Source organism: Hesperophylax consimilis, chromosome 7 (genome assembly GCF_061612785.1).
Source record: "Hesperophylax consimilis isolate HC1 chromosome 7, BYU_Hcon_1.0, whole genome shotgun sequence".
Taxonomy (NCBI): domain Eukaryota; kingdom Metazoa; phylum Arthropoda; class Insecta; order Trichoptera; family Limnephilidae; genus Hesperophylax; species Hesperophylax consimilis.
Genome location: NC_142842.1, coordinates 40,905,302 through 40,920,256, shown reverse-complemented (window position 1 = coordinate 40,920,256; position 14,955 = coordinate 40,905,302). Strand labels below are relative to the sequence as shown.

Sequence of the window (14,955 nt, the reverse complement as noted above, 5' to 3'; positions counted from 1 at the left end):
TAGATGATAAATATGTTTTAGAATATAGACGTTATAAGCGAATGCACTCATCTAAACGAATATTAAACTTAAACATGCCGTGTGGCGCTAACTCCTTCTTTAGCCAACGTTTCGGACAACATTGCAGTGTCCATCATCAGGGCAGATGTGTTATCTGATCAGAAGAATTTTAAACAATTTAGTAATTTTAATAACGTTCATTTTATAATTATTTAATAGACATTTCCTTGCTTCCTATTTGTACGATCCATCTATCTATTCAAATAAAGAATAGTTTGTGTGTTTGTGATTTGATTTGTATAGAAATCTACAGTTTTATTCCGAGACTGATTTTAACCTACAAAACAATAGGGCTTTCAGCTAGTACTGAATAAAATATTAGACTCTACCAAACAGTTATATAGGCTTGAATATTCTCTGTAATTTATACAGGGTGTATCGGCAAGTACCCGACAAACTTTAACCAGCTATTCCTCAGCACATTTGGAGTAAAAAATGTTATGGGCGCTTTGCTGTCCGATAACATGTTTTTTCCATTAAAAACAAAAATAAATAAAAAAATCCACAGTCCGTCACTGTCATTTGCATTGTTTCTCATGTTCAACAGCTGTTATTAGAAATTGTGTCAAAAAGTGTCCTCGCTCTTTCGTACACACTAAATAATAATAGTTAAAAATGAGACTAATGGTGCCGTGCCATTTCTTTGTGATTGTAAAAGCGCGCCAACGTAGGTACGTACGTACATTATTCAACGAAACTATTAAAATATTACCTGACGGGTTTTCAAACTTTGACGAAGGATAAAACATTGGTGACATGTGGTGAAAATATGAATAGTAAATTTTTTATTAAAAAAAATGTTACCAGACAGCAAAGTGCAGATAACATTTTTTACTCCAAATGTGCCAAGGAATAGCTGGTTAAAGTTTGTCGGGTACGTGCCGATACACCCTGTATATCCGTCTTTTGTCTTTGTTTATCTATTAGTTTCATTTCATCTTATATGTGTTGTATATTACCGATATATTACTATAGATAAATATATATCGCTGAAGAAGTTGATAATACTAATAAATCTAAACGAAGCGTGAAACAGAACAAGGCAAAGAAATTAATTTATTTATTGTTTTTGTGTTTAGTTCGTAGAACTCCATTTAATTTTTTTTTAAATTTAATTAAAATCAAATTAAATAATATAATTATTGAGTTCTGCAAGTATTTTTTGGTTTTTGTTATTGTTACAGCTGTTTCGGCTTTCAAGGCCATTTTCAAATTGAGGTTTAGCCACGTTTAGACGACTTATTAATATGATTCTATTTTACCCCCTCCCAAATTTAAAATGATTTATTACCGGTTAAACCAATTTACTAATAAAAATAATTGTGACAATAGGTTTCCTATTCTGTGGGGGTATTTTGAAGTCTGTTTTCCCCACATTAATGTTATCTTAATTGTTTTTAAATTAAATTAAATTGAGTTCTACGAATTAAACACAAAACAATAAATAAAAACTTATGATTAATTATTATTATATATTATAATTATCAGTTTAAATAAATCTGTATTTCTTTAACTGCTCAAGGTTCTTTTTATTTTATTGTGAAATGTGTTCTTTCATACTAGTTGTATGATCATATTCTGTGGGGGTATTTTGAAGTCTGTTTTCCCAACATTAATGTTTTCTCAATTGTTCAATAATGATGTAGCACGTAAAAAAAGGCACAGAAAAATAAAAAAAGATAGCGGTCTGAAGTGAGAATTGAACCCAGGTTCTCTGTACTTCATATATTACATTGATAGATATAGACATTAAAAAGTGAATAAAGAAAAGTTGTTGTATAGAGTAATATAGTATAAAAGTAGGAATATAGATAGGTATTGTATCCTTTCCTAATGTGAAGCATGATTGCGATAAGCGTTATCTCAACTTAAAATAAAATAAAATAAATAACAAGATACTTCAATTATCAGCAAAGCCTAAAACCACTTAAATTTAGTCAGATTATGAGTGGGATGCAAAGCGCACTGAACACCGCAAAAGGCGGAAATACTATTTTTAACACTATCGGTTTCAGTTTCATGCGAATAACGCGCTTGCAATAAATTAAGGTACTGACATTTTATAATAGAGCAATAGATATTTTATTTTTATAAGCAATAATTATTAGCCTGAAACACTCATCCACATTGAAAAATCTCCTGATAAAAGATACATGACGCCAACGGGACTTGAACCCGTGTCCTTTCGATTTCCGGTCGACATTGTCTTCTACATTCTTCGACATTGAAATCTTGTCTTAAACATTAGTTTACCAAAAAAATAATAATTAATAGATATTTTGCTTGAAATGGCTTTAGCTGCTTTTAGTGAACAGATCTGAATAGCTCGAAACTCACTAGCCTCCCATTTCTATATCTCTTTCAACTCCCCATTATTTTCTGTTGGGGTGCCGTGGCTCCGGCACTTGCAACAATTATATAATATATAGTATGAAATTAAAATGAAATAACTCTTGTCAGGTGGAAGTTTCATCCAATCAGACTATTAGTGGAGAAAAAAATACAGTTACAATATTGTCAAAAATGAAAATATTTTTATTAAAAAACATTCATCTGAGAATAAAACCAGAAATAATCCTCTGTATGCGCCGCAGCACTTTTTTATTTATTTTTTTTTATTTTTTTATTTATTGTTTTTGTGTTTAATTCGTAGAACTCCATTTAATTTTTTTTTTAATTTAATTAAAATCAAATTTAATAATATAATTATTAGGTTCTGCAAGTATTTTTTGGTTTTTGTTATATAGTTTGAAAATGGCCTTGAAAGCCGAAACAGCTGTAACAATAACTAATTTAATAATTATATTATTAAATTTGATTTTAATTAAATTTAAAAAAAAAAACATCAACTTTTTTTACTATCCATAGCATAATATTGATACTTTTTAATGACATTTTGAACACTTGACGTTTACAATAAGATGAAAAGTAATGTCTGCATCTGATTTCTAACAACTCTCAGTTAAATTACGGGCAACGCCGGGGACTTCAGATTGTTTTTTTGTATAAAAGCGCCCTTCGTGGCAGCAGGACGCGTCCTAACGCTTCCTCCAACCGCTTTGTGTTTTTTTAGTATTTTCAAGGGAAATGAGGCAACATCCCTTTGAAATTATTTTTAAAATCAATCCATCAACATTTGAACTTAAATAAAAATAAACTTAATAATTATTAGAACTTTATAATATGTGATTTGAGTGCAGTGTTTTAAAGTGAATATTCTGAAATTTGCTCAAAAATATCGGACTTTCGAAACGAACGGCGACCGGTAAATACACTCCAGATGTTTTCAACAAAATTCTCGGAAACTGGGCAAGCTTGGACACTGGCAAGTTTTTTACTAAGCCCAGGGCAATTTATTACCCAACCGTCGCTTTTTTTATTGCGGACAGAATGCACCACTTCAACAATTACCAGGAACAGGATTACATGGAGATAAATGATGGACTTGCCAAACGTCACAGCGGTGCTGCCAGGGTCTCTTATCTATGTGAGGTGTCAGCGCTTTATTAGCAGCAGATACATACCTGGACGCTGTTGTTGGACGCGGTGAACTCTCTTACTGCAGCAGCTGGTCCAGTTCCTTCACCACTTAGGATTCTTGCTGCAGAGTCTCCATCTTCTATCTTCGTAGAACGTCACAGCGGTGCTGCCAAGGTCTGGTATCTGTGAGAGGATAGTGTGTCAGCGCTTTATTAGCAGCAGACACATACCTGGACGGATGACGAACCTCGTGCTGGCACTGTTGGTGGACGCGGTGGACTCTTTCGCTGCAGCAGCTGGACCAGTTTCTTCACCACCTGGGATTCTTGCTGCAGAGTCTCCATCTTCTATCTTCGTGTCACCTGTTCCTTTACTTCATTTTACTTAACTTAACTTCACTCTATTTTTGTAATATTTATATTTTCTGTAATACCTGCATCAACTGTAAAGCGCCCCTGAGGTGATATCTCACAAAAGCGGCGCTATACAAATTATCCAATAATAAATAAAAAAAGATTTATTTTTACATCTAGGAAGTCATGGTCATCAATTGAACTAAAAACTATTCGTAAAAAGTTGGCAAATTTAAAAATATGAAAATTTTTCATTGTTTTAAAACATGTTTTTTTTCAAGATATTCATCGAATGAGATTCCTTAAAATCTTAGTCCTGATAGATTAACGATAATCTGAATGTAAAAAAAATCTACGGACGGAGGTATGCTCGTTTCAATTTCAGTAAAGAGCTATTAAGTTTGTATGAAACTTCGATTTTGTATTTTAGACGTAAACAGTAGTTTTACCTCCGCCGCGCCACGACGCCGACGCCGACGCCAAGGTCTGTCTGTTTATATCTGAAGGAGCGTCGCTTCTTGTAGGTGAGAGATTTCTTCGCTATATTCAGCTTGGTATCGATATAAGCCTCATTCAAAAGGTGATAAATTTAGCAGGCGGCAATTCTCAATTTAGTAATGTTTTTAATTCGTGAAAATCAATAAAAAACATTTTAATTAAATAAAATTTTATAATTTAGTTATCTAAGCCTTTTTAGCATCAAACTGTGGTTATGCCACATTGAGACGACTTAATTTTTTATACCCCTCCCCTATTTTTATTTTTATGACGTTACAAGTGATTTATTAACATTTTCGGTAAAAACCGATTTACTTTAAAAAATCCCCTATGTGAGGCACACACAATTTTGGTTTCCCGTCCTTTGACGTGAGTTATATTTAAGTCAAAAGCAATTCGTTAATTATTACCCACTTATGATTTTCTTTTCATTTTCAAAATATTTTTGACATTGGTGGATAAAAAATTGAAATGAAAATAATCACGGCGTAAGGTTTGAATTAAAGTGTAATTTGTATACTATGTACCCACTCACTCAACTAAATTACTGTTAAAATTATCGTGAAACCAAATAAGAGTACATCAAGCAGAATGATGCCTATTTATTAAATAATAATACCCTCTCCAAACTCCTAATAAATTTTATTTTTTGGAATAACTTTATTGAGTAAAACCTCAAATTGTAATATTTAATTATTGAAGACAATATTAGCGATTTGCCCCGGCAAGACAAGGGTCCTGGGTTCGTGTCCTTGATGTGACCTTTTGTATCCTTTTCTGATTTTTTTGTTTCAGATTTTCGTTTGGAAATCGCTAATATTGTCTTAATAATTTGTTAACAGTAGTAATAATTAGTGTTTTGTATTTCTAACGAAAACTATTTAGTTTCAGTACAACATAAAAACTATTTAGTTTTAGCTACGAATATGAACCTGCATTATGTTTGACCATCTCAAGTAGGTAAATTATAGTTAATTAAATAAAAATAAAAAAAAATCATATTTTTTTAACGATAAGATTATTGATAGATATAGGTAAGACCTACGTATAACCTTTCGATAAAATGAGTGCAGATATTAATTATATGTAAATTAGATAAATCATAAATTTTTCTCAGAAAAAGTAATCTCAAAGTGTGTATAACGTCTTTGAGCCCCTCAACATGAAAGTATTATCTGTTTTTTCAATCTGTGTTAAGGGAACTGTCTTCACACTGATTCGAATGGCGTTTATCAAAAAAGCAATTCACAGTACCTACCTAAGGCGTGTATAAATCTATCAAATCAATTCGCATTTACTATTTTAACGAGCAAATAACAAAAGACATGACCTTCGGTTCGTAGACGAGTTATAACTAACTATCTTGAATACAAAGCAAAATATGACACAACAATCAAACGATACATTTTCATGAAGAGAGTTGACTGACAAATTATGAATAAAAAACTAAAACCAAATATTTTTTCTCGTAGTTTCTCACTTTCAATTTATTTCTACGGTCTTTAATCTCAGTTTTTAGTTTAAAAATTAAATCTAATAATGGAAATAAAACTAAACCTAAAAACATTAAGAATTTTCTGTGGTAATCCAAGTAACCACGACTCAAAACTTAGTAAAATGAATAACGTCTGACGCACTGTGACGATAGTGGCTGGCGATAGATGTGGCTGGTAAATTAAAAAAAAATATGTAGGAGGCTTACAGACCATTATCGTGTCACAGATAGTACAGAAAAGATATTTGTTCTGAAATAGACATATTTTCCCTGATGATGACGCACTGTGACGAGAGATGTGGCTGTTAGACGGTGGTAAATTCACAAGAATATGTAGGGGGCTTACAGACCATTACCATGATAGTGCATAATAGATATTTGTACTGTAATAGACATATCTGCCCTGATGATGGGTACTGTAAAGCTTTCCGAAACGCTGGCTAAAAAATAAGGAAGCGCAAAACGGCACAATAACCCAAAAAACACGATACTATTTTTGGCCGTGAAAAACTCAAATCATATCTGAAATGGAAATGGTCAAGCCAAGCTACAAGGAAAAAGGACAGTTGGTGTAACATAAAAAATTCTAATACAAAGACCGGAGGGAAAAGGATGCCAGGGAGATAACAGCAGAGATGAAGCAATGTTTTGATTTTAAAATAGATTTGTATCGTAACTAACAACATGGTCATTCCGAGTTTTTTTAATGTATTTAGTTTGGATATAATATAAATTTTAATAAGGAATGAAAAAAAATTAAGTGAACAGGTTATTTATCATAAGTCAATAAATAATCCAATATTATTTTACAGTGTACACTATCACATGTAATTTTACAATAGTTCACATGGGGTGGTGTGCGCAAAGGATACACCGTATGTGTCATTTACGACCATTACACGGGGCGAGCGCAGGCATATCGAAGGTGTTATTTTATGTTTAAAAAATGTTTGACTAAATTCCGGTTTAAGATAGTAGAGGAAAGTTACACATAAAAGAAAAGAATAAAACTATCTACAGACTTTTGGCTAAGGGTTTTGTTTAAATATTGCAGTAGGCATTTACCTTATGTTATAAAACAATAATGTATGCATATTCAATTAAGGTAAAAAAAAACAAAGCTATTGTATTGTTTTTTGAGATTCTGGATTACGATAAGGAATATTAATTACGATTATGATAAAATATATTCCCGGAATAAGTTTATCTCTGTAAATACCTACGTGCCATAGAAGGAGCCAAAGTAGGTACCCAATGCTACGTATGAAATTATGTAGTGACGGAAAAAATGTTATCAAGGTCATTTGATGTTTTATTAATAAGGTTAATGACTAAAAGCTTGTGCTTTTTCCTATCACTAAACTCTTAACATGGCCGGAGAAATCTGTGTCAGTTTTTTCCCACCAATCATGGAAATTCAATAAAAAAATTGTCGAGTCTTATAGTCTTAACAATATTCCGGAATAAACTCGTTATTATTATTATTATAAATATAATGCATTCAAATATATTATGTTCCTATTATTAAATTTTAACTAATAAGACTTTTTTATGGATAATCGTCAAGTGGTATAGATGTGCAATATTGTATAGATCAAATAGCGCTTATTCCTCAAATATATACTAGGCGTCACAAAAATCGCACCTATTGCAAAATCTTATGAGACAATAAAGCGATCGTCTCTTTTGGATATGCTGCGTCGGTCGTCCTGATCCACGCCTCCGGAAGAACCCAACAGTCTCTTGAAACAATGGCAATGTTTGGTTGCCGAGCAAATTCACACTGTCGCATCTCTGATTGCAGTTGTGCCACCACTTGAGCGGCTTCATCAACTGTGGTATCCATTTTAAGGGGTTGTGTACTAGCGCTAATTATTCACTTATGTCCTCTTCAACGTTCGGATAGTGAATAATCTACATTTGACTTAAACTGCTTCTTTTATAGCCCAGGAAGATGATACAAGTTGTGGCACCTAAATAGTGCATATGCGCAAACAAATTTAAAAATCCCGTACTCGGAAAATTTATATCGTTTATGAAATGAAAATATTGTCTGAAAAGGAGTCGTTAAATGTACTTTCAATTGCTATCAACATTTTTACAAAACCATTTTTTATTTTATTTTATTGATTATTGACACAGTATCAATTGCAATCAAATAATATACAAAGATAAAATATTTGTAGAAGTTTTGATTTTGATCGGTTAATATTTGAATTTGTAGCGATCAAAATAAATTTTCAACTGCTCTCCTCAACAATCGGGATTTTGAAGATACGATAGTTTACGTGGAAGGGGTCGATATTATTTAATATAATATGTACCCATAGAGGTATACAATTAGATGCGCTATTACGTACTAATATCTCGTCGAAACGTGTTCACTACTAAAACGCGATAAGGGTTGCGCGCAAAAAGGATTCGGTAGTTTTAGTTAAAGCGTTAGGTGCGTTGGAGGTCACTTGGAGGTAAAAATGTGGAACTTTTTCATCGCTTCATGTCTCATCTAAGCATAATACATCACGGTACATACCATTGATTTACTTGATATTGCACCAGTCTAAAGATGCCCGTCAGAAGGTGAAACCGATGTTTTAATCCATGAAAGTTCCTATTACACTGGAATTTTTAGTCCTCAGAGGGTTTTTTTAGCAAGGAAAAAACCTTTAATTCAAACAATTGTTTAATTTAAAAAATATTTTAATTTGCGGTGTAACACACATATAAAAAAATATAATTAACATTAAAATACACGTAAGAATAATAATGGATCCCAGCCCAAGCAAAACAACCGAAACGGGATATGTTTGCAATTTGATTGCAAGCTAGCAGACAAATATACGCTATATCCCTCACAAGAGATACGAAAAATACGGAGCTTTTTGTTTCATGTTCCTTATGAAGAACCCTAGTTTTAAACGGGTTAAAATTTAACATGATGACGAAATCATTTGCAGTCATTTACAATATGTACATGTACACCTAAAGACCGTTTCCATAAAACCCTTAGGGGAGACGCAAATAGGTTATTTGGATAGTTAGGTGTTCACGGATACAAATGATTCCGTCACCACAGCGCGTTTTTTCAGAAGTTTTTTTCGTTTGTCAGACGTTTGCACCGACAAAACAAAATTCAAATTTAAAGTCGTCGATTAGGTTTTGGTTATTATTTTTTTAAGAAATACAAACATTCACGGGTAACGAATAACCTGACATTTTTTTAAGAACCACCATAGTATGCGAAAAATGTGACTTATCTCGTGAAAGAGGACTTTTGCAGCCGAGGAAATGTTCTCACGACGCGACGCGACGCCGACGCCTAGGTGGGAAGCAGACACGATGCCAGACATTTAAATAAGTTTTACATAATTTCTGCATGGTTATTATTGATTTTAAAGCACCACCAAACAGTGAGTTTAGTGGTGCTTTCGGAAGGCGAAACAGCTGTCACGCAAAAATGACGAAACGAAGTAGTAAATAAAATATACAGCTCTTTAAATTAAACGCGAAAACTGTGAATATCTAATGAAAAAGGCCTGTGATTTGACGTTTCTAATTTCAATTTTTTCAATGTAGCCTAAATAATTTTTTTAAGGGAGTGTACCACCCTTCTAGGGGTGGTGGATCGTTAGTCCAATCGCACTGAAAACTTGTTTGACATTGCGTGTTAAAAAGCCACCCATTAGGCTCATGGGGAATAATTTCATATCCACTGGTAACAGAAACACGGGTAGAAATGTTTTGTGGACGGGTTTGCCCGAAGTAAAGTCAATTATATCTTACTTTGGTGAAAACAATTTTTTTCAAAAAACACAATAATTCTTGAACGGATAATCAATTCCATTGCACTGTCTTCATTCCTGGCCATTCCAGGGGACCAGGAATCTAAATGAAAATAGCAATGTGCAATAGAGTGCTGGTAACTACACTGATGTATGGCAGTGATGCATGAATCTGGCAAAGGAAGGATGAAAGTATATTGAGGTCCATAGAAATTAAGATCCCTGAGGCGTACGTGCGTAAAACCATGTATGATGGTGTGAGAAATATGGAGATTCGAAAATAATGCATAGCTGATGTGAGCGTAATGAGTATTTTTATTTATTTATTGTTCTTTAAAGTGTTTCATTTATATTTAAGTTTATTGAGGGAATAAACAGATTTAAAATTTTATATAAATAATTACATATTACATGTTGCATCAACCAGTGAAGTTTCCAAATAAAATTCATGTTACGCACAAAAAAAAAAACAGAAAAACATAAAAACTCCTTATTGAAAATAACTGAGATATCTTACACACAGCAGGGGGAGATTGTACATAATTAACAATTTTATTTAATTTTCTCCAATATGCATTTAGTCAACTATACATAAGTATTATTCAGTTAAACTACAGCAGTTTGTCAACAGGATGTACATGTTCAATAATAATGAAAACAAATATTATTACTAATTATAAATGTACAGATTTTTATTATTGACACCCAGTAAGATTAAAAAAGGGACGCATGAATGGTTGTAAGGATACAAGTATAGTCGGAGACAGCCTAGGAAGATATGGCTTCATCACAAGACTCCCAACTGCTCCCAACCATCTGGAGCCAGTGAGACTATGTCATCCCCAATTGGGGTATGTTGTGAGGCTGAAAGTATAGAGGAGGGGAAGGAGATGGGGGAGAGGAAGGTGCGGAAGTACCTGGCTATTCAGATCTGGTCACCAAACACGGTCAAAGCCATTTCAAGCAACTAATTTAATTTCTGAGTGGTGGTCTTACACCAGGGCGATATTGAGAGAATCTTCCACTCTAGAGCAATACGCAAATATACTATATATTATTTTTAATAAGTCATTTGTTAAATAACAGAAATTAATCTATTAAAATTTACTTGCGCACGCCGTAATTTGAACCCGTGACCTTCGGCTTGCTAGTCGAGGGCCTTACCCCTAGACCACGGAGGCCGTCGTAATGATTAGTTAGTTTTATCAAACGACGAACTGCGGTTGAAATCCACTTAAAATAATATAAGGAATTATTGTTATATTATTTTCATAGCGCGGAATCATCATTCGACTTTTTTATTGCGTTATTAAATACATTTCTGCGTATTACACTTATCATTTTGTAAAATGGAACTCCTGTTGGAATAATAACAAATTTCAAGTTTTTACCTTTTCTAAAAAGCTGCTGAAAGCACTGCTAACATGCGGAAGAAAACACGTCCCCACCCAACAACAAACACGTTTCACGTGGGAGTGTTCGGAAAGCGTGACTCAGAATCCTTTCCGCTGTGTATATATTTTTCACAAGTCTTAAAATATTGGCATACTGCCCATTTAAAAAATAAATCAATCAACCATAAATACAATCGCCAAATCATGATTTCACAAGACGCATTCCCGAATATATGGATCAAATATATCCCAATTGGTAGAAACAGTGGTTAAAATTATACGTGTGAAGATCTCGCACGATCGAGTGAGTCAAGTCGGTTCATGACAAGAGTCGTAATAGCAGAAAAGCGGCGGTCTAAAGTTATAACACTGAAAATCACTTTTCAAATTTTCTAATTTTGAACATAACCTTATAGGCCAGTGCAATTAGTGCAAAAAGGGGGTCGCGATCGTAATTATTGGCAGTTTTTTTTCAAAATGGCGGCGTTGTCCCAGGTGATCCAAGGTCGACAACTTGGATTTTACATCATGGGAGCAGTCTATAAAACATTAGGACTACAGGAATATTTACGATCGCAGATCGCTAATTACACTGGCCTATCACGAAAATACTATAGTTTACTATAGAAGAATAATGTAGAAGAATATGTAGACCTGAGAACAGGTATAATACATAGTCAGGTCTGTATAACAAAAATAAAGATTAATATATAATGTAAAACTGTTTTTAAATAAATCTATTTGACTCACGAATGAATGCAATTCTTGCAAGTGGAATTTAACAAACTTCCCGACATCCAGAAAGAAAAGCTGAATTCCATCCAGCTGAAACTCAGATATACTCGTTGTCGTTGTCGATGACTCGCATTTTCCTGAAATTGGATGAAATGATGTCGCAATTGCCGTTCGATGCGTAATAATATAATAAAAATAGTTGTTAAAAAACTTGTTTTTTCGGTTTGATTTTTTCAATAATTAAAAAATAACCAATGTGTTTTTTTGGTGACCGGATAACTCATCAAAACGACAATTCAACACACCTATACAAAGTGTTATAAAGTGATGAAAAGTGATGAAACAAAAACTAGGTTAAATAGGTTACATCGGTAACTATTAAACCTAGTTTTTGTTTCATCACTTTATATCACCTTTTAAAGGTGTGTTGAATTGTCATTTTGAAGAGTTATCATGGAACCATTACAGTGCCACCTGTGTTTGCCAAATGAAGCCTTTGTAATCATTATTTTTACCTTTGGCGTTTTAGCGAGATAACTGTTTTGAGTTATTTATGTCTAAATATTTGATCAAATGAAAAAAATGTCGTTCAAAAAATCAATCAATGTTGACAAGTGAGTCGTAAGGCGTTGTATTTTATGGTAACAATATATTCTGATAAAGTCACAGATTTCTGAGAAGTTTGAAAGCAGTCAAATATACGAAAAGAAATGGTTTTCCCAACACTAAACTCTAGCCATTGATTCTGTGCACGAAGAAAATTGCTCTTCAAATTATTAGTAATTCTGGTTAACAACGGGATTGCAGGCCTTACGAACGAAATAGCAGGTTTATTGATAAACGTTTAGTTAATTACGAATATATTATCATGATGTTGGAACACGTGTTCATGAAAATCCAAATATTTTTACATTTCAACGTAAATTCTTTGTATCGTCATGATATATTATCAAGGCAAATCGATAAAACATTCTTAAATTTTTTATTAATTTATTTATTTATTCACGCCTTGAAGGCTTTTACATGTAAACATTGTTATAGGTAAGTTGTTCAGGAGTACAGTAATAAGTGTATAGTACATATGAACAATATAAGCAGGTAGTATACAAATTCAATAATTGTATATAATAACAAGAGTACAAAATAAGTACGGCACTATGAGAGTACTTACAGAGCAATGTGTAGTAACTTTGTTGATATTTATAAAAATAAACATGAACAGTTTGTTGTAAAGCATACTTTGTATTTAGCAGACTTATTGCACCAGATTGGGTGTTTTATATAGAACATAGATTTATTAATAAAATCTGTTAATTTATCGTAAGGGCGAAAATCGATTTCTATCCGTGCGTGACGTATACATGAGTTTTAACAGTGAACTATCTTTACCTGAAAGTTACTTAATGCGCACATCCATACTAAAGCATAACGCATAACTCTGATTTCATTTTATACTTGCTGTACCCCGCCACGTATTGCTATGGCTCAGTCTATCTATGCAGATATGGAAAAATACTACGTTTTGCTTTTACGTCTAACATATGGCATGGTTAAAAAAAATCATGTTTTTTCAACAGATTACACATAACAAAACAACATGTATTTACCTGTCACAGGTGACATCCATATAAAATAGGTATATAAAAACATACGCGTATTCGAATGCAACGTTCTGTCACAATTTCAAAGCAATCTATGAAGAACTTTCGGAGATTTAATATTTTCAACAAACGAACATTTACATTGTAGATTACATCTTATATCAATTTAATAAACTAATTATTCTTACATTGCAATAATAAAGCATAGTACGTAGAAGAGGACCTTACTTAATAATAATTTAGTTATGAATATTGCCTTGTCAAATTCAGAAATCAAAAAAATAATATTTTAGATGACGTGTTTTTCAATTTTAAGCCCTACCCCTAAACCCTTTTAAAATTTTTAGTTTTTCTTTTATATATTCAATAATATTATTATTGGATTTATAAAATGTAGGTCACGATTGTAAAAATAAATAATATGGTGGTATGAAGATAACGAAAAAAGGAAAAAAAAAAAAATAATTGATTATGTATTTGAATTATAACAAACAATAACAATATATATATTTGTTGATTTGAAATCAAAAAACCTCAGAAGAATTCGATTGTCAAAAACAAGCCTTAAAAAAGGTAAATATTTGGGTGGCGACAAGGGTAAAAAAATGGCCTTCACGTAAAGTCATAATAGTCTAAAAATTTCATTAAATGGCCATATTTTAAATCATTTTTCATACAATCTTATCGTAATCGAATAGTTAATAATAAATTAATCATTTTGGAATGATTTCATACGGTTTTAATGGTGAAAATTGAAATTTAGACTCACCCGATTCACGTCGATAGAGCTTTCGGCCGCACCTCTGTAGATTCTGCGCAGAGGCGAGGAGAATTTTCCACTTTCCCACTATCTCCTCCCACTCCCCTAGCGAAATCAGATGTTCGATCACTTCCCGCGGAAGCTTCAAACCTTACCCCATCAAACAAAACAAGTTTTTATAGGCATCTCAAAGTGAGCTTTCGCGGTTATCTTGCAAGGCGTTTGCAATCTGGATACCAACTTTGTATTGGCCTGCATTTTAAAGCTAAATAGTTCCAAATTCAGAGCTGATTCGATATTCAAATCAATAATCATAAAGGGTTTTAGTTTCGGTGTTTTCGGATCGGTGTTTCGTCGTTACGAATCAGACCGGTATGCAAAAAGTCCGTGAAAAGCAGATTGCGATGTGTAAGTTAGTTAAACAGCAGGTTTCACGGTATATTTAGATCGTGCAAGTATTTCGCTCGTCCGCACGGGTGACCATCGGCTCGCACGAAAATAAACTGCCGAAAGCGCGCGCGATCATAACACCGCCATGTTCGCGTCGACGGTCGCCATGGCAACCGCGCATGCGTACCGCCATATCAATAATATAAACACGCGGGAAATGATTCAGTGATTTTCAGCCTTGTACTTACTTTTGTTCTTCAGTTATTATTTTGTAAAGAGAACGATTTTATTCTAATTATTGCTGTTCCGGTAGAAGATCGGAGCACTTGATTATTTTTTATGTTCGCGGTTGAATGATTTTTTAAATTTTCTTCATAGAATGGATGTTGTTTTTATACCTTGATGTA

The 14,955-nt window shown here is 33.1% G+C and overlaps 1 protein-coding gene across 1 annotated transcript in view; it reads right to left on the bottom strand.

Annotated features, from left to right (window-relative positions):
* LOC149422777 (BTB/POZ domain-containing protein 6-B-like) overlaps positions 1 to 14,268 on the bottom strand; it is a 67,365-nt gene extending 53,097 nt beyond the window's left edge. Inside the window, exon 1 of the mRNA XM_089633955.1 lies at positions 14,168 to 14,268. The gene's annotated coding sequence lies outside the window, so the exon portion shown is untranslated. The remainder of the gene's footprint in view (positions 1 to 14,167) is intronic.
* Between the last annotated feature and the right edge of the window lie 687 nt (positions 14,269 to 14,955).